The 24,488-nt window shown below is 40.2% G+C and overlaps 1 protein-coding gene across 5 annotated transcripts in view; it reads right to left on the bottom strand.

Moving 5' to 3' along the window:
• The window catches only part of LOC124123518 (spectrin beta chain, non-erythrocytic 5-like), a 151,931-nt gene extending 131,228 nt beyond the window's left edge, over nucleotides 1-20,703 (bottom strand). For all 5 annotated transcript variants that reach the window (XM_046486682.2, XM_046486718.2, XM_046486709.2 and 2 more), the window contains exon 1: nucleotides 20,541-20,703. The gene's annotated coding sequence lies outside the window, so the exon portion shown is untranslated. The remainder of the gene's footprint in view (nucleotides 1-20,540) is intronic.
• Between the last annotated feature and the right edge of the window lie 3,785 nt (nucleotides 20,704-24,488).

Below are 24,488 nucleotides of genomic sequence, written 5' to 3'. Positions count from 1 at the left end.
TTGTTTTAACTATTAAAAAATCGTCGCTGTTTTACTTTAAATCCTTGACAAGATGCCTGTGAGTGTCCATATACATCAGAGGCATCTTAGACCCAGTGTCTTAGGCAGAAGTGCCTATTTCTTAATTATGGTAACAGTTATAATGGTAATTACCATGAAGATGGTACATGTAATTGGAATAAAATGAGAGTAGTTTGCTTTTTGTACAATAACGTCTTTTGTTTCAATATGGCTTTATTGAGAACCTAAAGGAATATCTATGCTTACAGACTTTGACCCCGTGTCTAATCAAGACATGCATTTATTCATTTCATAAGTCTGTCAAACCCAGTGTCTATTCATGGATTTAGGGTAATTCTAATATCGCCACAGCTGACACCATGTGGCAGGCCTGTCTGCAGAGAGTGGGATCGTCTTGACATACATGCACTGATACATTCTTATAGCTATGCTCACTAGATTTTAATCAGTCCTTAAAAGGTGCATGAAAATACCAGATTGAGTATTGTCACTCAAGCAAGTTGAGCGACATGATCCAAAATCCTTCAAAGATACTGCACACATATAACCACAAAGGCCACAAAGACAGTTCATATCAGCCTCATTGTTGAAGAGTCCACTCACCCTGATAACACGACCACCTGTATCCAACAGTATACTCACATAAGAATTCCCTAAATGCTTTCTATTCTCCTTGAGTAGGCTCTCCTTACGCCGTCCGTGCTGACTAGATTAAATCCCTGTTTGGTAGTATATCCTAACTAGCTCACACCACACCGTGTATCCTGTCTCATGTGTTTCTTGCTGATCTACACAATCTTAACATACATGTGGTCGAATATTTGTAGTCACACATAAAACATGAACATGGGTACTCCAAGTGAGGCAAGTGCTGGTATATTCTGGCTTAGCTCCACCCAGCTTGTCAATCATGAGGAATATTAGCCGTGGAATGTTTACACTGGGAAACCCTGCCCAAACTGGGTAGCGACAGGCCACTTGCTACTTACTTCATTTGTTTCTACCAAGAAAACAGACAGGTGAAAAGTAAGGACTACTTAGGATGATAGGATCATGACGAGGAGCTGAGAAATGTAAAAGTGGTGTATGACAGTGTTATTGCTCTATCATGCTCAGCAGAAACTTCAAATTCCTCTACACTCCCAGGTGAGCTTGTCATATATCTCAATGACAATGATAAAGTTATTTGTCAGTGCATAAATCTTGAATACCTGCACACCACACCCTTACCATGTCCAGTGTTATCATATACTCAGTAATATTTACCTGCTACTTACCTGGACCTAATTGTACCCCAAAAATATGAAAATGATGCAAATCTGTCATTAAAATAGCAGTATTTTCAAATACACTAAAAAATTCAAAATATGTTCAACTTGTCAACCACTTTAAATTCACAATGTCTGAATCATGCAAGCAGAGATATTCAACATAATAAACCTCAAAGAAGACGTTGGCATGCTCCGTCCACACAATGACGGACTCCTAGCAACAAAAGTCTATTTCAATCCATACGTTGGGATCAAATCTTTTCGTATAATTGATTCACAAATGTGATAAACTGGAAAAACAAGTTCAATGTTGCCGTCTACCTCGTTAATAACCCGTTCAAGTAGAAAGCAAATACTGCAAGTGCGCTGGCATGCATGCTACAACGTTAAATAAGATTAACTCTTGAGTTCCTGAGGTGAAAAAGTGCAAAGCAGGTGCTTAACGAGGGAACTGAACACAGAGACGCTTGTGAACGAAGTGCACGTCTCCTCGACATCCTGCATTCACAGCAGCACGGTTGATATGTTCATTGCTTGTCATTGTTGCATATCTGAGTTTGAACCATCAGTAACCAAGACAACGCACAAAGAAACTGTTTCAGAAGGATCTGCAAGAAGACATTGACACGGGTGGCATTCATTTCTGAATAGTAAACATTCAAAAACTCAATTCAAAAAGAAAAGATCACACTGTACATACCAGTACTACTGTATGATATTTCTGTTTGTATTTATCATCAGCTCAGCTTCAGGGACAGAAGAATAAAAAAAGAAAATTAAAAAGATTTAAAAAAAAGTTTTAACCCAAACACTTCCTTTGGTGGAGCATGCAAGTTGTTTTGAGAAATGTGCAAATACAGTTCACTATTCGACCATTTTTGTGCTGTATTCTGAGTTCAATGGTTCTTCTTTCAGTCATGAAGGCTTAAAAAGCAAAGGACTTAAATGATTAAAAACAGTAAGCGCAGTCACTTCCACCTGTGAAGATCCTGGATAGAATTGATCTTCAGCAACTGCTGCTTGTTGCAAGTGGTGACTGGATCAGGTTGTCAGACTCAGTTGTTCATGCATGTCATCGTATTCCAACTGTGTAGATCAATATTCATGATGTCAATCACTGGATTGCCTGGTCCAGTCTTGATTATTTACAAACCATCATCACATAGCAGAAATATTGCTAAGAGTGGCGTTAAACAAACAAAGAAACAAAACAAACAAACAGTCTTACTTCCTTTCTTTGAATATCCACCAATAAAACATAACACGTATTTTGTGACAGGGTAAATTGTTATGACATGTACTTAAGTGGGCGACCTTGTCCATAAAAAAACAACATTTTCATTTCAGAGCTGGACATTAACTTAGGACAATGGGAGATGATAACACAAAGATAAGGTGCACAATACTTGTTACAGCTAGGTATCACCATTTAACAATACATGTTCAGCCACAAACCATATATGTACAACATAACCAATGTGACAGGTTTCACTGTTTACCCTACAGCAATATCTTGAAATGAACAACACTGAGACTATAATTTCATCAATTGACACATCACATTACACTGGGTTGACAACATATTTACTTCAGACAGGTACCATAAGTCTGACATACAATTTGCTAGAAAAATGCAAAACTCTTCCAATTACAGTGCTTTCACCTTCCTAAAGCCAGCATCACTTTTCATATTTTCACAACAAAGTCAGGTAACCTGGGTTTTACTGTCTTAATTTGGCATTTGTTTGGTCGAGCACAATTCTCTATCCATGCACACACAGAGTGGACTAATTACCTAGGAAGGTGTTAATGATGTCCTTCTTGCATCCCGTCACATACATGCAGTGTTATCCCAACTTGTCCACAAGTGATGTAGTCGTGGAGATGGGCAGAAGCTCGCTCTAGCCGAAGACTACAACCCATCAAACCTGCCTGTACGTCGAGGAGAACCACAATGTCACAGCTTGCCTTTACCCACATTATACTCACAGACAAAACCCCCAAACAGTTTTTTTTCACTGAAAACCACAGCTTGAATTGATTGAAATGCCTATGCAGGTTTACTCGGACATCTTGTCGTTCCTCCAACAAATCCATCCATCCATGCATCTGACGCACCATATCGGCATAGCAGGATGACTACTGATGCAGGTAGCAAGTGGATGACAAATGTCATTCATAACCATCAAATCTAACCATTTCTATGTAAAACATACAGTTTTTACCCTTTTTATGGTGCCTGCGGCATGCCACAATCCGGCTACTCAATCCTTAAACCTCCATGTTGATACAGAGGGAGTGAAGTCTGGAAAGAGTCATAGCTTTTGTAAGCTATGCCTGGAGAAATTCAATGTTGGACAATTTTTTGGTCTAAAATAATCCACACCTAAGTGCAAGGAGATACTTTTCTTATTTCAAAATGTCGTTAAATGTCAAGAATATGGTCATTTTCGCCCATTTTGTCACCACCTCCCCACCCAACATTGAACACTATAACATGAAACTTGACAAATGGTTAGTTTGGGCACAAACATTAACTTAGGATTGTGATATGGGGTTTTTCAAGTTGCATTTATATCCCTTAAGGTATTTTGTAACAAAAGCAATTGATCAGATAAACTTGAAGTGTCCCTGAAGCACACATGTACAGAATAACCCCTTCCCAGCCGCCCAGTGTAACATGTAATTTGCAGCATAGCTGTTTGCCCTATTGGTACATAAATGAAATCCAATCACACAGACAAGGGGAGTGGAAGTTCAACCGAAAACTCAACAAAATGAAGTCTTTGCTAACTGCAAACATAAACTATTCATATCAGGTCACAATAAACTCATTACCAGTTTGGGATTTCATTCAAATCGATAGGTGTGAAGCATTTAATTTTTTCTCTCTTATTTACTCCAAACAAACCGTTTAAGGCATCTGTGGAAACTGTCCAAGGAGAAAGCATGTATGTTGGGTAGAAATATGAATATGTTCATTTCATTAAGTTAAAAAATAATGAACACATATTTTCATCACTTCCTTGTGTGTGGGTACTTGGACAACAAAATGGTGCAAGACACTCTGGTATGTGGTAGGGAAACAGGAGAAGAAGATCTCATCAATAATGTCTATGAGCATGACAAGGCACAAATAATGAGGATAATAAAATATTGTTTCAAATTTGTTTCTGTTGTTGAAAACGTTTTCTGAATAGGATCATGATGACCTGATGATTGACCTTTTCCCCAAGGTGATGCACTATTTGGAGTAGGTCTGGGAGAAGTTCTTGGAGGGCAAACAAATTAGTTTCATTCAAAGGGATAAAAAGAAAACAGCATGTCCCACTGTTCTCTATTCTAGGGTCAGCCAGTAACTGAAAAGTATGATGAAGGCCAAAGTAAGGAGGTCTGGGACTTCTTCACATCAATCTCTCAACACTATTGATCCACTCTAGGATACTGGACCTCTTGCTTTGGCTAATATACATAACTTGAGGTATTACAGAAACCTTTCGTTGTTGAATTAAGTTCGTATCTCACCAGCAAACAAGCAGCAAAGCTTCAGAAAAGTATTCAAAATCAAATACAAACCAACTATTCCCTCATGTAGTGGAGCAGAAAACTATTTCAAAATTATTCTGGTCAATGTGTATCAAATTAGTGCCGACCACCAGAGCCAGTGTGAACATTGTTTTTGTGGCTGTGTATATGCACAGCTTGGAGTGATTCTGACCCAGATGGGGCAATGTCACATACACTGCAAGTAATGCACGTCATGTCTACATTCACAGTCATGTGCTCTGGGTTACATATGATAAGTATGCTGAGAATGTAGTTGCCAATGATCCTTTTTATGACTTTTTCAATGCAATGGATATGACATTCTTTTAAAGTACAATGTTTTGTGGAATACTCTTAAGCACTTAACATGCTTAGGGTGCCAAAAACAAACAAATCCTGAAAGTGTAAACAATACAAATCAAACTACAACTTGCACAAACACCAGTCCAGCACCATAAGTTTTATTGTTTGTTTGTTGTTTAACACAGCACTCAGCAGTATTCCAGCTATATGACGGTGGTCTGTAAATAAGACAATCCAGTGATTGATATCATGAGTATCGATCCATGCGATTGGGATACAATAATAAGCATCAACCAAGAGAGCCTGATCACCTGATCCCATTAGTTGCCTCTTACGACATGCATAGTCGCCTTTCGCGGCAAGCATGGGCGGCTGAAGTTCGCTGAACACCTATTCTAACCCGGATCTTCACAGAGTGGAATGTGATCATCGAAGTTAATGAAAACCACTCAAGATATTAAAAATGGGCATGTCTAGCTTGCATTATTATATAACATATAAATAAATTCACAAAATAATCACACCATAAATTGTCCCTCAAGACAAACTGAAACATGTAAAACAGTTCTTGTCATGTGTTATTTGGTGAATTTCTTCATATATGTGTGTACATATTATTATTAAAATTATAATTATTATTGTCATATATATTATTGATTGGCTTGATTTACTTCTAATTATTACCATTTCCTATATGTGAAGTAAAATAAGTGTACCATTTTGCTTATCATTTACACAAAAATCAATCAGCAATTGACTTGTTTCTGACCCAGTCTCCATATGTTTCACTACAAGATCAGTGATCACCTAAAAAGGCTCGTGAATTGATCCAATCCGGGACAGTAAATGTGTTATTGACAGTCGCAACATATATATCCGGCAGGCTGACGGGCGAGGGAGCCACTTTCCCTGAATCAACACTATACACAATAGAGGGAATTCCTTCCCCGCAAGACTGGCGTAGGGTCCTGGGGCTTCCAGCCTTGTGATCACACTAGGAGTGGTTCGCGTCACACTGTGGGTATGACCAATACAAAGACCAACTCTCTAAACCTCGCAAGTGTAACCATATCATTCATAACTTGTCAGTGCGTACCGTGAATGGGTGGGTAGGGATTATGTTGTGGGTTTGCCACAAGTTGCAGACTACAGACAATACTGAAGTGAAGCTGTTCAAATATGGCCCCCTTGATGGGAAATTCATGCTGGTTCACTGAAATGTCCTATATTATCATGGAACAACCTCTTAACAATGTACATTAAGCACACTGAGTCTGGACATCATTTCCATAGCTTTAATGGAGACTCGTCCTAGATGCCATGCCTATCAAAATGATCCTTCTCAAAAAGAAAATCACCATCATTTCTATTTCCTATTAATTCCTTACTATTTCCATTTGTAAAGTTGTAAAGATTTTGGAATCAATATTTACTACTAGTCGTCCATGCAGTGATTATTGCAGTGAGCCTCTATTGCACTGGGGACCTCGGTCAGTGCCCATGTGTCACCGAAGGTTTGGTGATATAGTTCTGACCACTGGTGCATATTTGTTACAGATTGTTACATTTTGTGTGTCTAAACAATAATATTTGCACTTCAATATTGTCGAAATGTTATTCGCTTGTAATATTATTGATTGACATCATGAGCATCAGTCCATGCAATTGGGATACGATGACATGCATCAACCAAGTCAGTGAGCATGACCACCCGATCCCGTTAGTCGCCTCTTTCGACAAGCATGGGTTGCTGAGACCAATTTTAAACCGGATCTTCACAGGGGCAAGTTCATTTTGTAAGAGTTTTCTTTAAAGTTTTTGGGACTTATGGGTAACTGAAAAGAAAGTACATGCATTTCTATTTTTTTCAACAATTGTTCATAACATGTCATACTGGTCTACTAATATAATAATGACATTAATTTGTTCTAAACATCAGCAAGTCCCTTCATAGTGTAGGAGGACACATTAATATAATTAACAACGAACTCGTCCAACAGCTGCAGAAGGAAGTGTCCATCACAGTCCAATGACATGGAAATAAACGCAGGTTGACATTAAGTTGTTTCCCTGATTTGTGAGTTTCCTGGCCTCAACACCATCTGACTGTGTGGGTTATAATTAAGGCTGATTATCAGTTGAATGTCCAGACTCCAGATATGTATGTCAACCAGTTGACATTCGATATTCTCGTTATAATTATTTGATTAAAAATGATGTTGGTAAGTACATGTACTGACATGACTGTTAGACTAACATCTAGTCTAACATGACTATATCCTCATAATTCTGAAAGTTAATATAATGAGCTATCTGATGTAAATGTATGTATTGTAACCTACACTTCTAAATATAGTACTATAGTTCTTTTGTCAATTTTGCAAGTTGACATGTTTTGCCAAACACAAAGTATAGAAAGTTAAACATGTTACATGGAACTTGTTCATGCATGCACAACATACATCAGATACTTGGTAGCAGCAGAAGCACGTGTTGGTAGTGTCACACAAAATTAATCATGAATAATACAAACATTTCTTAGCATCAATGTAAAATTGTGAGCTTTTTTTAACCAGACTCGTGAAGTTGCATGCCACATGTGGATTGACCAATTAAAAAACTAACCTTGAACAGGCAGTATGCGACTGTCAACATCCAGGCATGGATGTTTAGTGGCTATGCGTGGAATATGACTTGTGCCATATGCAAAATTGAAACAACTTTATCAAACATGGAGTAATACTTATATCATGTTATGTTTTTAGTTTCCAGTAAGATATGAAGTCTTTTTGTGTATGACATACTAACGGTTTACTTACGTTCCGACAGCACCTTATATTTATAAAGGCTTATACAATGGTTACATATTTGCAGCATTCTATTGTAAGTAACTAAGTAGTATATAGAGAATATCTTTAAGTTAAGTGACTTAGCAAAAATGCAACATATATGTATTTGAAAAAAGCTGCATCTATCCAAACTTTGATTTAATTGTGAGTTTGCTCATGGGAGATTATAAATATTTGCTTGCTGGGAATAATAATCAATACAATAACAATCAATGACAACACAGGTTCGGGAAAGACTTCCACCCGAGTCCCCCCTCCAAAACTTATATATATTAATACATCTAGGGTAGTATGTTTCTTCCAACTATATATGTATTCGAGGGGGTGGGGATACGGGCAGACGTCTTACCCAGGTTCGTAATTCTAAATTGCTTAGGGATTCCACCAAGGGTATATTACATGATGACCAGAAGACTAAAAGGGTTGATTGGTGTTTCAATGAGACCTTATATAAATATTTTCAAAAGGCTGTTAAAACAAAAAACTAGTCGACTGTCAGGCGACTAATGCTACTGACTAGTTGACAACAGGAACTTGGCAGTCGTTTCAGCTTCAGTTATCATCGACTGTCCCGGCCTTCTGAAGGGTCAACCACTGGATAGATTAATTATGTGGCCACTGAGCCGTGTCAATAGGCTTTTCTCTTGTGTAGTAGCAGTGATAAGCTTTAGATCTTAGGTCTGGCTGCCAGACATGGGTTGATGCAGCCTTGCTTCAAGTCCATGACCAGTCCATGACCAGTCCCTGGTTTTATAATAATTCTATCCTTATAACATGCAAGTTTAGATAAGCTGACAGTACATGGACGCCAGTCATTTATAGTGACAGCTTGTTCTTTTTATTTATATAATCTTGAAATTATGATTTAAACTAATTATCATTATATGGAATTTTGCAAGTCTAGGGTAGATGGTACCCCTATCTGTATCAGGTGTATGAGAATTTCAGAAATATTACACACATTACACAAGCATTTCAAGTGAGTGAGTGAGTGAGTGAGTGAGTGAGTGAGTGAGTGAGTGAGTGAGTGAGTGAGAGAGAGAGTGTAATTTCCCAAATGCAGTTTAAAGGAAAGAGAATACATGAAAGCCATTTTGCTGTAGGGTAAACAGATGGTCTTACAGGAGACTACAATTTCTCTGTTTCTCATATGCAGGTATCCAATCACCACAGAATGTGTGCTTGACTTTATCACAAACCAAATAAAAGTCAAAGAGGCAAATCAATGAACGTTTTGTCAGACTGCATGGTTTGATCAATGCTTACAGCTGCTGCCGAACCGATGATGGCTGCCAGGACCGTCACATACAATAACCTTCGTAGGGAAGGGACTCATAGCAATCCTAAAAAGCTGCGATGGAAATTAACCAAGAATGTCTTCTAGCCCAAATAGTGATAACGTATAGCAATTCCCCTCCCAAAATACCGATCACATTAACAAACTGGTCCGACTTGTAGGCTTGTGCTTATTTACATCCCTGAAAAGTATGAAATGTCATTCAAATCACACTTTGTTTGTCTGTGAGCTGTATGTAACTAGGTACAATTATGATGAACATATGTTTAACTATAAGTGAAGCAAACAACTGTTTACAAATTCAAGCAATTTTGGTAAAAAAAAGTTTAACTTAAATGTTAATACATCCTATAATTATAAACACAGAGTACTGGTTGTCATGGCAGGACTAGACACACTGTCATCTTAACATAAGTCTTTACTGGAGATGACAGTGATCCTTATGTATCTGTCACAGGTGGTGAGGTGAAATAGGGCTTAACGAAGTGTTCATGATTATCTCACTATAGTGATGTGCATGCACCTGCATGCCTGGGTGCTTATACTGGAGCGGGCTAATGCTGGTTTTATTGGGCTAGCCCACTGAGATGCCATGCTGCAGGTTTACATGGATACACCAATGACAAACATTCTGACTGACCATTCCTTGTTTTATTCCCTTAATGATGAACACCAGGCAACTGTAAGAGATTACACCAATAGTGGACCTGTGAAGATCCGGGGTAGAATAGGTCTTCAGCAACCCATGCTTGATGTTAAAGGCGACTATGCTTGTCGTAAGAGGCGACCAACGGGATCGGGTGGTCAGGCTTGCTGACTTGGTTGATACATGTCATCATGTCCTAATTGCGTGGATCGATGCTCATGATGTCAATCACAGTATTGTGTGGTCCACACTCGATTATTTACAGACCGCTATCATATAGCTGGAATATTGCTGAGTGCTGCAAACAAACAAAAAAACCAAAAAACAACAACAAAAAAACAACCAACCAACCAACCGACCAACCAACCAGCCAATAGTGAGCGAGTGAGTGCTTTGAACAATATTCCAGTGGGAGATAAGTCCCAGGTGACGCATATCTCAGACATCAGAAACTGGTACTAGTCCAATTGTCCTTGCTAAACTGCACAATAATTAAGGCATCATAAGGACAAGTAGAATTTTGCCATTATTAAGGGTATTGCTATACATTATCATTATATTATATAAGGACACAGTGGACCGAAAGAGTTAGTTTCTATTGCTGCTTTCCGTCACAAACATCAGCAATAAAAAGTACATGTTCTCGTCATAATTAAATAGTCTAAAGCAGAGACAGTGGGATTGAAAATGTCCATTGAGACATGTGGTCTAGCTGTGTCCTAGTGTTCAGTAGCCCTTATGATTGGTACAGATCTATCCAGCTGTCTTACACAGTAGACAAGCACCAGGCGTGGTGGAGGTGACAGGTAGAAGAGCACAGTAGCTGACTAGGGCATAAACTACCCAGCTGTCTTACACAGTAGCCTTCTACTACCAGGAGGTGTGTTTGTGTGTGTGTGTGTGTGTGTGTGTGTGGGGGGGGGGGGGGGGGGGGGGGGCATGGGAGGTGACAGGTAGAAGATCACTAGTCGACTAGGGCATAAACTACCCAGCTGTCTTACACAGTAGCCTTCTACTACCAGGAGGTAGGGGGGGCATGGGAGGTGACAGGTAGAAGAGCACAGTAGTCGACTAGGGCATAAACTACCCAGCTGTCTTACACAGTAGCCTTCTACTACCAGGAGGTAGGGGGGGCATGGGAGGTGACAGGTAGAAGAGGACAGTAGTCGACTAGGGCATAAACTCCCCAGCTGTCTTACACAGTAGCCTTCTACTACCAGGAGAGGGAGGGCATGGCAGGTGGGGGGTGACAGGTAGATGAAGCCCAGTAGCCGACCAAAACACAAGCTACGTAACTGTCCCTACAGTAGCCTTCCACAACCTGAGGAAAGGGGTGGGCCGACAGGTAGCTGTAGCCACAGAGGTCTGTTCTGGTCCAACAAGCAGGGCACATTCCTGGATTATCTTTCCTCTCATGTATAATTCATGGCCACTGTGAGGGTAATTCCCAGTAGCAAGTGCCCATAATGTCCTTCTACAGCAGTCACAGAGTGTGACCGGAAAATGGGCATATCATTCATTGACTACACCACATCATCCAGGGAGCACATCTAACTTCCCCATGTAGAGGTTTTGCTTGACGGCACAGATTATGACTTTGTATTCACAGTATCCTGGACATATGCTGCACCCTCCATACATTCAACACCCCGTCTATCAACTCCATAGTACCTCACTTTGATATGGCCATGACTTGATATCAATATTGAAGTGAAGTAGTAGACTGAGGCCATCTTAGGATATATAAGGGTTTACCCATCTACACGGGCATTTCAGAACTGGTAGGTGGGTTGGTGGGTGGATGGTCGGATCGGTCGATGGGTGGGTCGGTAGGTGGATGGGTGGGTCGGTGGGTGGATGGGTTGGTCGGTAGGTGGATGGGTGGGTCGGTTAAGGAGGATGGGTGGGTCGGTGGACAGGTTGGTCTGTCGGTGGATGGGTGGGTCAGTAGGTGGATGGATGGGTCGGTAGGTGGATGGGTGGGTTGGTTAAGGAGGATGGGTGGGTCGGTTAAGGCGGATGGGTAGGTCGGTGGATAGGTTGGTCAGTGGGTGGATGGGTGGGTCGGTGGATGGATGGGTCGGTCGGTGGATGGGTGAGTCGGTGGATGGATGGGTGGGTCGGAAGATGAATGGGTGGGTCGGTGGACAGGTTGGTCGGTCGGTGGATGGGTGGGTCGGTAGGTGGATGGGTGGGTCGGTAGGTGGATGGGTGGGTCGGTAAGTGGATTGGCAGGTGGAAGGGTTGGTTGGTCGGGAAAGGGGTGGGGCGTGGGTTGGTGGATGGGTTGGTCGGTAGGGGGATGGAATGGTCAGTAGGTGGATGGGTGGGTCGGTGGATGGGTTGGTCGGTAGGTCGATGGGTGGGCCGATGGGTGGGCCGATAGGTCGTTGGGTCGGTAGGTGGATCAGGGGATGAGTTGGTCGATAGGTGGATGGGTGGGTCAGTAGGTGGATGGGTTCATCGGGAGATGGATTGGTGTGGCGGTGGATTGGTTGGTTGGTAGGTGGATGGGTGAGTTGGTGGGTCGGTAGATGGTTTGGGTAGGTACATAACAGTTAATGACCAAAATTCATTATTGGATTCTATTTCACAATGACACCCATCATTAAGCTGCAATCAATCATGAAAGAATCTAACTTTGTTCTCAAACCTAAACAAATCTATGTTATTTTCAATTCTTTAGTTGTCAAAATACTCAATCTCCACAATTCACATGGCCAGGCACATGATCCTAAAATGAGTTGAGTTCTGTACCCCATAACATTGGTGAGGGAGAGTGAGTACTCCACACAGCACTCCGCTAGGTTACAGCTATGTGTGGCAGTAAGTGATAAGAGGCCAGACAAACCAGTGGCCTATAGCATGAACAACAACATTATGGCGGTACACTGACACATGTGCCCCAATGAATTCGTGGAGTACTGTGGACACTTTCTGGTAGGGGTGTGCAATATAACTGGTATACTGGTTTATTGCAATACAGATGTCAGCAAGACATATATTGCAATACAAACCTTGTGTGTCAATATTTTCAAATAGTCACAGAAGAATTAATATATAATGATATATAAATAATATCTACTATCTTGAGGCATTTGGATGCACTGGGTTCCTATCTTAACCATGTAACATTAACATTCCATACTGATGAGAGTGAGCGAGTATGGGTTTACATCGCTCTTAGCAATAATCCAGCAATATCACAGCGGGGGACACCAGAAATTGGCTTCACACATTGTACCCATGTTGGGAATTGACCTCGAATCAGCGTGACTAGTGAACACTTTAACCACTAAGCTACCCCACCGCCCTCTACATTGATGACATAATAGATAGTCTTGTTTATCCATACTTCGCAATCTGAAGTCTGGATTATTGAATGAAGAAGTACCATTTTAACAGAACAAATAAATATAATATTGGCCCCAGTATGTATTGCAATATCACCCTATTGCGATCTGTTGCAAGACGATTTACTCTCTGGAGCAGAATCCACTGTTATTGCCTCACAGAAGAGAGGTCAACATAGTTCGTCAATTACACATGTGACATTACAGACAACTGTTTGTAAAACATAGAAGATACACAAAAGTTTACCACCAACCTTCGGACAAGTTTTGGATAGAAACAATTACATACACTTTAATGATTAGCACAATCATGACATGAAACAATATTGTGATTTATTTCAATGTTGTTGTTCCTCCTCCCTCACACAAGCAAAGATCAGCAAACAAAAGCTTTAGCAAATAAACAAATACAGCATTTTGAAATTGCTTGACGTTAGTGACATTTTCCCCACACTCCTTACAACATGTTAATCAAACATTATTCATATCAGCCATGTTGAATTTCATTTCATCATATCCTGTCATTGTTCAGTTTGGTATGACTGAAGTTTCAACTTAAATACTACCGTCATCATATCCTCTTTGTACGCCTCAAACAATGTTTGGCAGACATGTCTCAAAACATTTTCAATTCTCCTTTCAGCATCAAGAGAGTCATGTCAACATTTATACAAGGGATTACACTCTAACTTGTTTTAAGGAGTCATTTCACGGATGTGTGGATAGTGATGGGGATAATATGCACATTTCAGGTCCATTGATCGGTGTGGTCAACCTATAAAAACATCGAGCCAGCATGTTGACAGATGCTACATCCCCTTGAATCCATCACCAGAAATACCTGCAGTGCACAGCCCTACTAGGGCTGGGACGAGTCCAAATTCAGTACCCGGGTACCCGACCCCCTATTACCTGACCCTACTCGGGTACCCACTGTAGGTCTCAAGAGTTGGGAACAAAATGTCTGATTGGGAATTGTTTTACTGCAGCCCTGGCAAACACTATTTTAGATACATGTATGAAACGATCAGATCATGTGTACACTGAAGTTGACTAAAGCTTTATCGTTACTCAACCATATACCACTCAAAAGGAATGTGTGCATCATTATAACGAAATGTGAACATTAGTGACTTCTAGTGTAACCACTGAGCTATAGTGAGTTGTTAACATTAAACACTATTTCTCGTGACTAACCACGGGTCTGGGTAGTACTGTGGGTACCTGGGTCAGACTCACCCGAACCAAGTCCCAGCCCTAAGCTACTACTACTAGACTATTACAGTTCACTCTCACAAACCGGAGTCGGGTGACCCATCACCTGCAGGACTTCACGATCCCTTTTAAAAATATGACTGTCCATTCGTTGCTAAAAAGCAAATTAACAATGCCTACTTATGTATACTACTCAAACAACCAACCTTTTCTTTCATATAACCATAGTTAATCTGTCATTCTATGACAGATTTCCCCGGGTGGTCATTTAACTTCTTTTGAGTAGTATACTTAATTTACCATACTTAATAGTAAAGTATTTAAGTGTTTTTGCAATTGCGATTGGAAATATATGCAAGGAGCTTCAAAGCGGTGGATTATCTATAAGCATGTCTGATTGACTTTGCATAATTTACAAACTGCAGTATGTAATTGGCATGCTCACTTTACTCGATCAGCATATATCACAGATAAGAAACTGATTAATGTCTTTAGGTATAAAGTTCACAAACATACTCTGTAAATAAAACCATTTCAAAGAAACTAATTACATACCAGCTTCTTAGTCTAAACCGTAGATTGCTGCTTCACAGGACTCTAATCCTCTTATCACAGGTTATCAGCAAAGTCGGGAAGAAAATTTCTCATATGTGTAAACTAAAAACGGCACTAGCGTCAGTTAAAAAGATACAAGATCAACATTAGCATATGTTAAAAAGACACTTGACATAGCTCGAGAAAGCCACACCGTAAAAGTGTGTGCACATGTAACACTATCTGTCGACATCAGCTGATCGTATTGTGTGATACATGGTAGATGGGACCAGCCTAGGATCAACACGAAGTATATTCTGTAATGGCCGATGGCTAATTACACTAGTCAAACATAATTACCTACTTGCTACAGGTATGTTCTAGCACCAGGAGGGAACAGGTTGGTGGCAGGGGAATCACTCCGGGTGACCCTCGGCTAAACACTTGGATGACAGGCACTGAGAACCCACATGCTCTCAACTCTGACATTTCCGCAGAGTCGGGGATAAACCAGCTCCATCACCTCGATCTTGCAGCAGATGCAACAATTGCATGTTAATTTGTGGTGGTGTACGAAGCTTAGATTAGATTACCTACCTATTAGCACAACATTTCACAACTTTTTACCTATGTAGTAAGTAAATACTCAAGACGAAATGATTTTACTTTCTACACTAATTAGATTAAGAACAAATAGTTTGATTAAGACGAAAAAATATATTGCAAGTGATTCTGTGTCTTCACTTGGCTAACCAAGCAATTATTCTTGTGTTTATGTTTCCATAAACGAAACAAAAATTAAGCCTAGGCCTCTCATGGACCACCATTTCCTGATTAGCTGATAAAGACCCGTGAAGATCCAGGGTAGAATAGGTCTTCAGCAACCCATGATGGCCGTAAAAAGGTGACTATGCTTGTCATAAGAGGCGACTAATGGGATCCGGTGGTCAGACTTGTTGACTTGGTTGATACATGTCATCAAATCCCAATTGCGAGGATTGATGCTCATGATATCAGTCACTGGATTGTCTGGTCCAGACTTGATTATTTACTGACTGCCATCATATTGCTTAGTGCAAACAAACAAACAAAAGATTAGCTGATAAAATGGACAGGGCTTTCTTGTGCTAAATGATGTCACTGATTTTGCACTGTTTTCTACATTTTTGTGTGTGTTGATTAAATATTCTATTTTATTGAGATATGTATTTGTAAGAATTGACTTCAATTTGCTTTTACATTTGCACTTCCATAAACGTAAAAAATATTAAAGTCAAATCATAAATAACTCTGTAGGTAATAATAATCGCTCATAGCATGGACAAGTCTCTAAACAAAAACACAATAATGACTACAATCTATTGGTGTTGTTGCTGGTCATACATCCTAAAAAAGTTCAATTTACAAATCTTAATGTGAACACAACAAAGAACAACTAATTCAGGGATACAGTTATAGTCCCACCTACTTCCACACAGCTGTAAAACTAGCACACAATAAATCAATATCATATTTGCTTTCATTCTTCATGATTCATAATGAGAGCTATTCCTATTATAGCCCACCATATGTGACAAAGTGCTGATTCAGCAAATATGTTCATGTTTTAAATCAACAGCAATCTTGGTTTTTACAAGAACTTATGAAGACACCATAGCAACACAAACGAGTAAAACTCATGCTTGTAATGATTATCATGACAGTGTTAAAACAGTTTTAGGGGATATCAAGAGAGTCAGATGGGAAACGAGAACAGTGATTGATTTTTGGGATTTAATCAACTGTGCCCGACTACCATATAACCATAATCACAATACTGACCCATGCTTACACTGACCATGTTCATCAATATCCAAAGTCCATGGCACCCTGGGACCACTTCATCCACACATCAATCTGACTCTCAGCCACTCCAAGTTCTACGGGACTAAATCTATACCAAGACACTCAAGATAAGAATGCTTTTATTTCATACTTCAACAGTATTAAATTCCAGCATGAAACAAAAAGACAGTCAATACTGTCCGAGCTTCTGATGATAACGGAGCCAGAAACAGCAGCAATAGATGGCCTCCCTCCCAGACACAGTGTTGACAGTCAATGGCAATGGATTTTCAATGTGGAGACAATAGAACTCTTGTGTGTCTACAGTACCGTCCACAGACCGTGTCAGAGAGTTTGTGCTGTCCATACATGACAATCCACAATCCACATAGCAGTGCACCTGAAACCCCTTGCAGTCAATGTCGATGTTAGATGAGGCGACCCCAAGGCAAACCACCGCAGCCTAATGCTGGCTACTGGTCCCTCTGGTAATTCAAGGCACACTTCAGGATTGGTGAACAAATTTATCCGTACACTTTGCCGCACCTTAGAGTAATCAGAAAGTTTTCGTAAAAATTTGGATGCAAAATAAATTGAACTGCAGCTCCACAAATGCAAATTTGTTCCCCTGGCAAGGAACCCTTACAAGGTGAAGCTCCAACAGAGAGTGAGCCAGTCAGATCACATGACCTGTGTCACCTGATGCCCTAGTGAATCGACCAGACACACAGACTTGGACAAGATTGCCAAGCGAGTAGAAATCTTGAAAAGCATTTGAATTAGAAACAGACAGAAATATTTGTTAAATCTCTATTAAAAATATTTAAATTATATTCAGTATTTCCATCATACGCAAACAAGTCCATGGTGAAAATCATTTAACACTGCATATACTGAAAAAATAAGTTCGGGATTACGTATATTTGGGGGGGATATTTTAATGAAATTGTGTGCTGCGTCTTCACTACAAAAAAGTACCCCCAAAATATTCATGATTCCTAATTTCTTTTGTTCAGTATATAAAAAAAGAGACAAGTTTATATTAAGGGGTAATGTACACGTTCGTGACATATCACATTTTTTTAAGAAACACATGAATGCAGCAATAGAAACTAATTGTTTTAGTCCACTAGTCCTCATAATGAGAACGTACAGCAAAACCCTAAATAATGGCAAATGTCTACTAGTCCTTATGAAACCTTCACTATGGGCAGCTTGGCCAGGACTATAGGACTAGTGCCAATTTCTAAAGCTGGAATGTATCCCTATGGTCTAGTAAACACTAATGAACACATTTGATGATCACAGTATTAATAAGTAGATCTATGCTGTTGTGTAAAGTTCTAAAGTTCTCTTTAACTATTGTTATGTAACTGGCAACAGAGTGTTGTATCGGCAGTTTTGAAGTATTCACTGTGAACCAGGCAACAACCAAGTCCACTCTAGGAAAAAAGAGCTAACCTGAATATTTCATCCATACTGTGAAAAAGTATATTAACTTTTTGTACCATTTGGCAAAATTGCCACAAAAATCAAATTAAGTTGTTCTGGGTGTTTTGGCATGAGACAATCAACACACAATAATTAAACACAACAATGTACAGCTTCAAATCTCATTCAATATGTTTTGAGATGGACTTGAGGACAACACATCTTTTCTGACTTTCAGTAAAAGCTGATTATGCGTTTTCACAGTGCTTCAAAATACTTTTAAAACTTTTTTTAACACAACATATTTGCAGGCAGTGAGGCAATAACCAAATCCCACTCTTGGAGTAAAGTGGTAACCAGAATCCGTCATTGACTTCAACAAGTTTTCAACACAACATATTTGCAGGCAACCTCAATCCACATCAACATTCACTCTACAGGGGCTCATGAGAAGACTACTGTTCACCGAAAGCATTCCGTCTAAAAAAAGTTCAAACCGCAACACAGAACTAAACAGTCAAGTCCTAAGCAACATTGAACTCCCCATTGAAAAAATGGGTCAAACGGTGAAGCCTAAACAGACTGTTTACCAATACATGTCTACTAATCACTACCCACACAACACACGACACTGTCACCCAGGCCTAGAACCCACTCCCTGGCTATCGGTCCGACTTTACTGCTATATAAGGTGTGGAAACACCTCACACAAGTAGCTTACATAATACTTTATCATGTGTGACTGCACTGTTTTACTGTGTCTTGTATCTAGGAAACACTTGACTGCTTCTGACAAAACAGCTTAGAATAACCTCACCACACATATGCATTAAGCATGAAGAGAAAGTTCCTATTTTAGGATTCAACACGAACAGTTTAATGAACAGCTTTATCAATTACACTGACAAACATGGCAATGATCCAAGCACCAGGTGCTTAATTGTTGGTTAATTATTACATTGCAAGGACAACATACTGTACTTTGATTCAATTTGGGAAAGATGTCATCAAGTAACTGACATTACTTATGATTATGAGTCTTAGGACATAGATAGATGACAGTTATGTAAGACTTGATATGAGGACTGTGTGGACCTGATGTCCAATGTTGGAAGAAGCCTGGTGACAGTGTTACAATCAAGCAAGTGTACTCAGAAAGAGGTTTATTGATCTGGGACTGCTACCCGTCTGTAATTGATTTGCTTGAGCTATCAAATAAATTCCATCAATATTTCATCAATTCAGTGCTGTGATACTGCAAAAGTAGCATTTTCTCAGATGCTTTCTTAAATAACATAAACTAAGCAGCATATTTTATGCATACAGGAGGGCCGAATGTTTAGGTGCCGATAAGCAAAGTTAATTTGAAGGGTCATGTTGAATGGGTCAGTTATTGTTGGTCTGGCTTGTTGTTCATACAAATCCCCCTTCACGTCTGTGGCAACATTAGGGGCTGGTCACCTTGGTATGTCATTCAACCCGACTGGATGGGTCTGTGGTCTAGGTGTTCATATACCCAATTTCTTTTTTAACTAGACGGGTCAGTGGTGACACTAGTTTTTTGTTCTCCTGACATGATCCGATGACACTGCTGGGTGAACTGACACAGGTCTGGGTGGAACTTGGCAAAACTCCATGCAGGTATACCAGGTAGAAAATACATGGCCTTCCAAAATGTACACAGTCATAGTCATGGAGGATGCCCTGTGCGATATAAGTGTGTGGATTCATATCAAAACATTGACAGAAATTCAATACCTTAACATGTGTTACTTCTATTGGCGTTATTGAATCGACAGTGTTTACACTCCTGTTCTGTGTCAACACTTGACTGACCAATTACCTCTTTCACCTGTGCAAGACCACTTAATATGATTGGGGTACCCAAGTGTTATCCTGGGATGTGCAGTGATGCGCTAACTTCTATCACTGGTGGAATGTTGGCTACTGTCCTTGCAAACATGCTATGTCCCACTTCTAAGCTGTTTGCCAACTTGGCACTGCTCTCTGTTTCACCGACGAACATCAAGAAAAATGACTGAAATCATCAGATGTGATCAATGGGACACTCCGGCGACAAATTTGAAATGTGTCATTTTGACCTCAAATCTCACATCATCCATGTCATTCATATCATACAAGGCGCGTAAAGAATACAACCATGCACTTCCAGCCCCAAACGGATTTGTCACCATTCCAAGACAAGTGTCCCACGACCGCTAAAACATAAACCACAAAAAGACAACCTACCTCAACAGTATATCCGTACGCGTACTTCAATTTCCTATGATATCCCACGTGTTTGGTGCAACGTGCACTATCCTTACTGCCACACCTTCCAATTCAAGTTGTGTAGCGAGATCCGTATCGCTGAGTAATGGCCGGTCGTCTCACCTGTCGCGGACGGCTACCTGTCAGGCGGCAGCGCACCTAGCGGCAAAAACGTGAACTATTTGCTGGGCGGTGTCGTATGGGGACATACCTTAACTTGAGATAATGGGAGAAAGGAGAATGGCGTGCTTTGTGACAGAGAAACCCCACTGTTTGCTAACCACAAAAAATGTATTTGTATATTTTAAGCATAGGAGAAAGTGTCACATTATCATATTTGAACATGTTGTTGCAACATCGCGTTTTTTCACTTGTTTGTAATTTCACTGACATGCTTTTCAGGCTGGTCATTCGTGTACCCCAGATTATAAGAGGGCTCGATTTGATGTCGGTGTTATTACTTTTCTTCCTTTCAAAAAGAAATGTCATTTGGTGCATATGAAGTTTCAATTCAAAATAAAATGCGTCGTATTAATTACATTAGAGGATTATCTGTTCAACTGATTTTTGTGTCTAAAGATTTAACAGAAGAACGAATTAATGGAAGGACACAGATAATGTTGTCTATGTGTTCAAAAGTTGTCTCTAAACCAATTTACGAAAAGAGAATTAAAAGGTTATCTAATAATATACATCAAAAGTAGCCCTCCTGCATGAATTGGTGAGGTTTTAATTGATAGGCCTTCTGTAATTATATAGTCCCTACCGTGGACCCAGTATAATTATGCTAATTAGCGAAGGAGTGACAGTTCGAACGTGCCGTAATTAAATGATAAATAACGGACCAGTCACATGGTTCGGCGGCCTTTGTGTTAAAAGAAATAATTTTAAAATTTGGCATAAAGTAAATATTAATGCTTTTTAACACTGTTTCCATTTTGTTGATTGTTTCGTTGTATTGCGGCTGTAGCTCTCACACGGAGAGTCTATTTGTAATTTAAAAAAAGAAGAAGTTAAATTTCATCAACAGAAGGCTAGATTACACTGACTTGAGATGGCAGAGAAGGATATTATCACTTACTGCACTCAGCAATATTCCAGCCATCTGACGGCAGTCTGTAAATAATCGAGTCTGGACCAGACAATCCAGTGATTGACATCATGAGCATCGATCTACGCAATTGGGATACGATGACATGCATCAACCAAGTCAGCGAGCCCAACCACCCGATCCCGTTAGTCACCTCTTTCGACAAGCATAGTCGCATCTTACACGACAAGGGTAGTGTGCGTTTGTTTCTTTGCTTGCCTCTTACACGACAAGCACAGTCGCCTCTTACGATAAGCTCTTACGATAAGCCACGGACTTGTATACAAGTCCGTGGATAAGCGTAGTCGCCTTTTACGACAAGCAAGGGTTGCTGAAGACCTATTCTACCCCGGATCTTCACGGGTCGAGGTAGTATACGAATATGCTTAATCATGTCAGTGAACGTGGGGGTAGGAAAATACTTATAAGTTTGAGATAGATAACCTTGCTGTGCACATATATACATAAATCGCCACACCCATACACAGGCTATCACAAGTGCTACACTCAAGAAGTGGTTTATCTGTAATATGACCCCAAATGTCAAGTCAATACATGTGCCATCTTATACGCAGTAGTTTAGACAAACCGGCAATTCCGTTTTCAAGTGAAGTTGTAAACCTGGTTTCATTTGTGTTTTTTCAATTTAAACTTTTTTTCGTGGGATTCTGTTTTATTGCTAATGAATTTATAGCCTAATGTTAACAGTACCTGTACAATAACACGCACGGAGTGAGTGCAGTGAACGTGTTTATTGTACAGTGTGAAGTATCCTTTTTAAAACATACGAATAAGATAAGATAATGTATAGTACATAGACCCACTAAGGACCGGTGACGAAAACAGACATTTTTAATAATATAACTTTTGAAGGTATAACCTGTATAATAATTATACTTATTCACCAATGACACTGGGATGGAACCTACTAAATTAATATTATACGGCGGAACGTCGGATATCCGATGCCGCCTGCGTCATACCAAAAGACGTTAAAAGATGGTACTTTTTGTTACCCTTCCTTGCACTCGGCATTAAGGGGATAAAACAAGGACTGGTCGGCTTGGAGTTAGTATACTGTGTCTGAGTGGGGTATTCATGTTGAGTGAGTGAGTGAGTTTGGTTTAACGCCGCTTTTAACAGTATTCCAGTTATATCACGGCGTGTCAGCTTAATGTGGGAGGAAAGCCCCAAGTGATGCAGGTCTCAGACGTTTACCACTTCGGTGAAACCCACGAGCACGGGTATGGTGCTGACAAACCCAGAAACATAATCGGGGCGAACCGGGATTCGAACCCACAATCATAGTTTTCTGGCGTGTCCAAGCGACGCAACTTTGCACAGCGAATCGCGGCGCCTTAGACGACTAGGCCACCCGTGCCACCCTATTCATGTTGAACTACGGCATGGTATCTCAGTGGGCTAGGACTATCAAATCGGCATTACGCCGGACAAGTACAAGCAGCCACACACACACGTTTTTGTTTTTTTGTTTGTTGTTTAACGCCGCATTCATCAATATTCCATCTATATGACGGCGGTCTGTAAATAATCGAGTCTGGACCCGAAAATCCAGTGTTTGACATCATGAGCATGGATATGCAATTGGGATATGATGAAATGCATCAACAAAGTCAGCGAGCCTGACCACCCGATCCCGTAAGTCGCCTCTTACGACAAGAATAGTCGCCTTTTACGGCAAGCATGGGTTGCTGAAGACCTATTCTACCCCGGGTCTTCACGGGTCACAAACCACACATGTGCATGCACGGCGCTATGTAAGGGTAATGATCTTGAACCACATTTCCCCTCACCTCACCTTATATTATACGTACGTTTCAACATAGTAACCACTTCTTTAAGTGAACTCTTTCTACGATATAAGGCGGGTCAAATAATCGTTGAATCAATATTTTGATTGTATGTTATAACATCGCGAGAAATTCATGATGACAGATGTGTTGACAAGAAAGGACATTCTGGAGGGATTAGACCACGAAACCTCTTGAATACTCGGGGCGGCGGGGTAGCATAGTAGTTTAAGCTTTAGCTCCTCAGACCCGAGTTCGATTCCCCATATGGGTACAATGTGTAAAGCCATTTTCTGTTGTTGCCCGCCTTGATATTGCTGGAATATTTCAAAAAGCGGCGTAAAGCAATACTCACTCTGTGTATACCGGGGTAGGGGAATCTTAATTCAGGTAGTCAGTGATCCTAACTCTATAGCTATATATATATACGTCGTGTTAAATACAGTTGTGTTGTGTTTGTTTGTTGTTTAACGCCGCACTCAGCAATATTCCAGCTATATGACGGCGGTCTGTAAAAAAATCGAGTATGGACCAGACAATCCAGTGATTGATATCATGAGCATCGATCTACGCAATTGGGATATGATGACATGCATCAACCAAGTCAGCGAGCCAAACCACCCGTTCCCGTAAGTCGCCTCTTACGACAAACATATTCACCTTTTACGGCAAGCTTGGGTTGCTGAAGACCTATTCTACCCCGGGTCTTCACGGGTCTGGTATATAAAGTATAACCCAAGATATTTGATCACCTTATCCTTACATATACCTGCATGTAACATTTGAAAGGTTTAAGCTTATCAACACGATTCACCGAATGACGACACGCTCCCTGACTTCTTCAATGCGCAACGTTATTTAAATGTCAAATTAATATTTCTGCGATGTGTTTGACTTTGATATAAAGTTACATATTTTTGCGTTCAATATTTTAAACCAGCGGGGAGCTGCTACTGGTAAAAGCGGATAAAAAGAGGAAGATGTTGCGTAGTCATGTCCGCAGTCTCGCTACCATGTTCGTGCCTT

This window comes from Haliotis rufescens, unplaced genomic scaffold (assembly GCF_023055435.1).
Source record: "Haliotis rufescens isolate VD_foot unplaced genomic scaffold, xgHalRufe1.0.p SCAF_3, whole genome shotgun sequence".
Lineage (NCBI taxonomy): Eukaryota > Metazoa > Mollusca > Gastropoda > Lepetellida > Haliotidae > Haliotis > Haliotis rufescens.
This window is presented reverse-complemented; position numbering and strand designations above follow the sequence as displayed.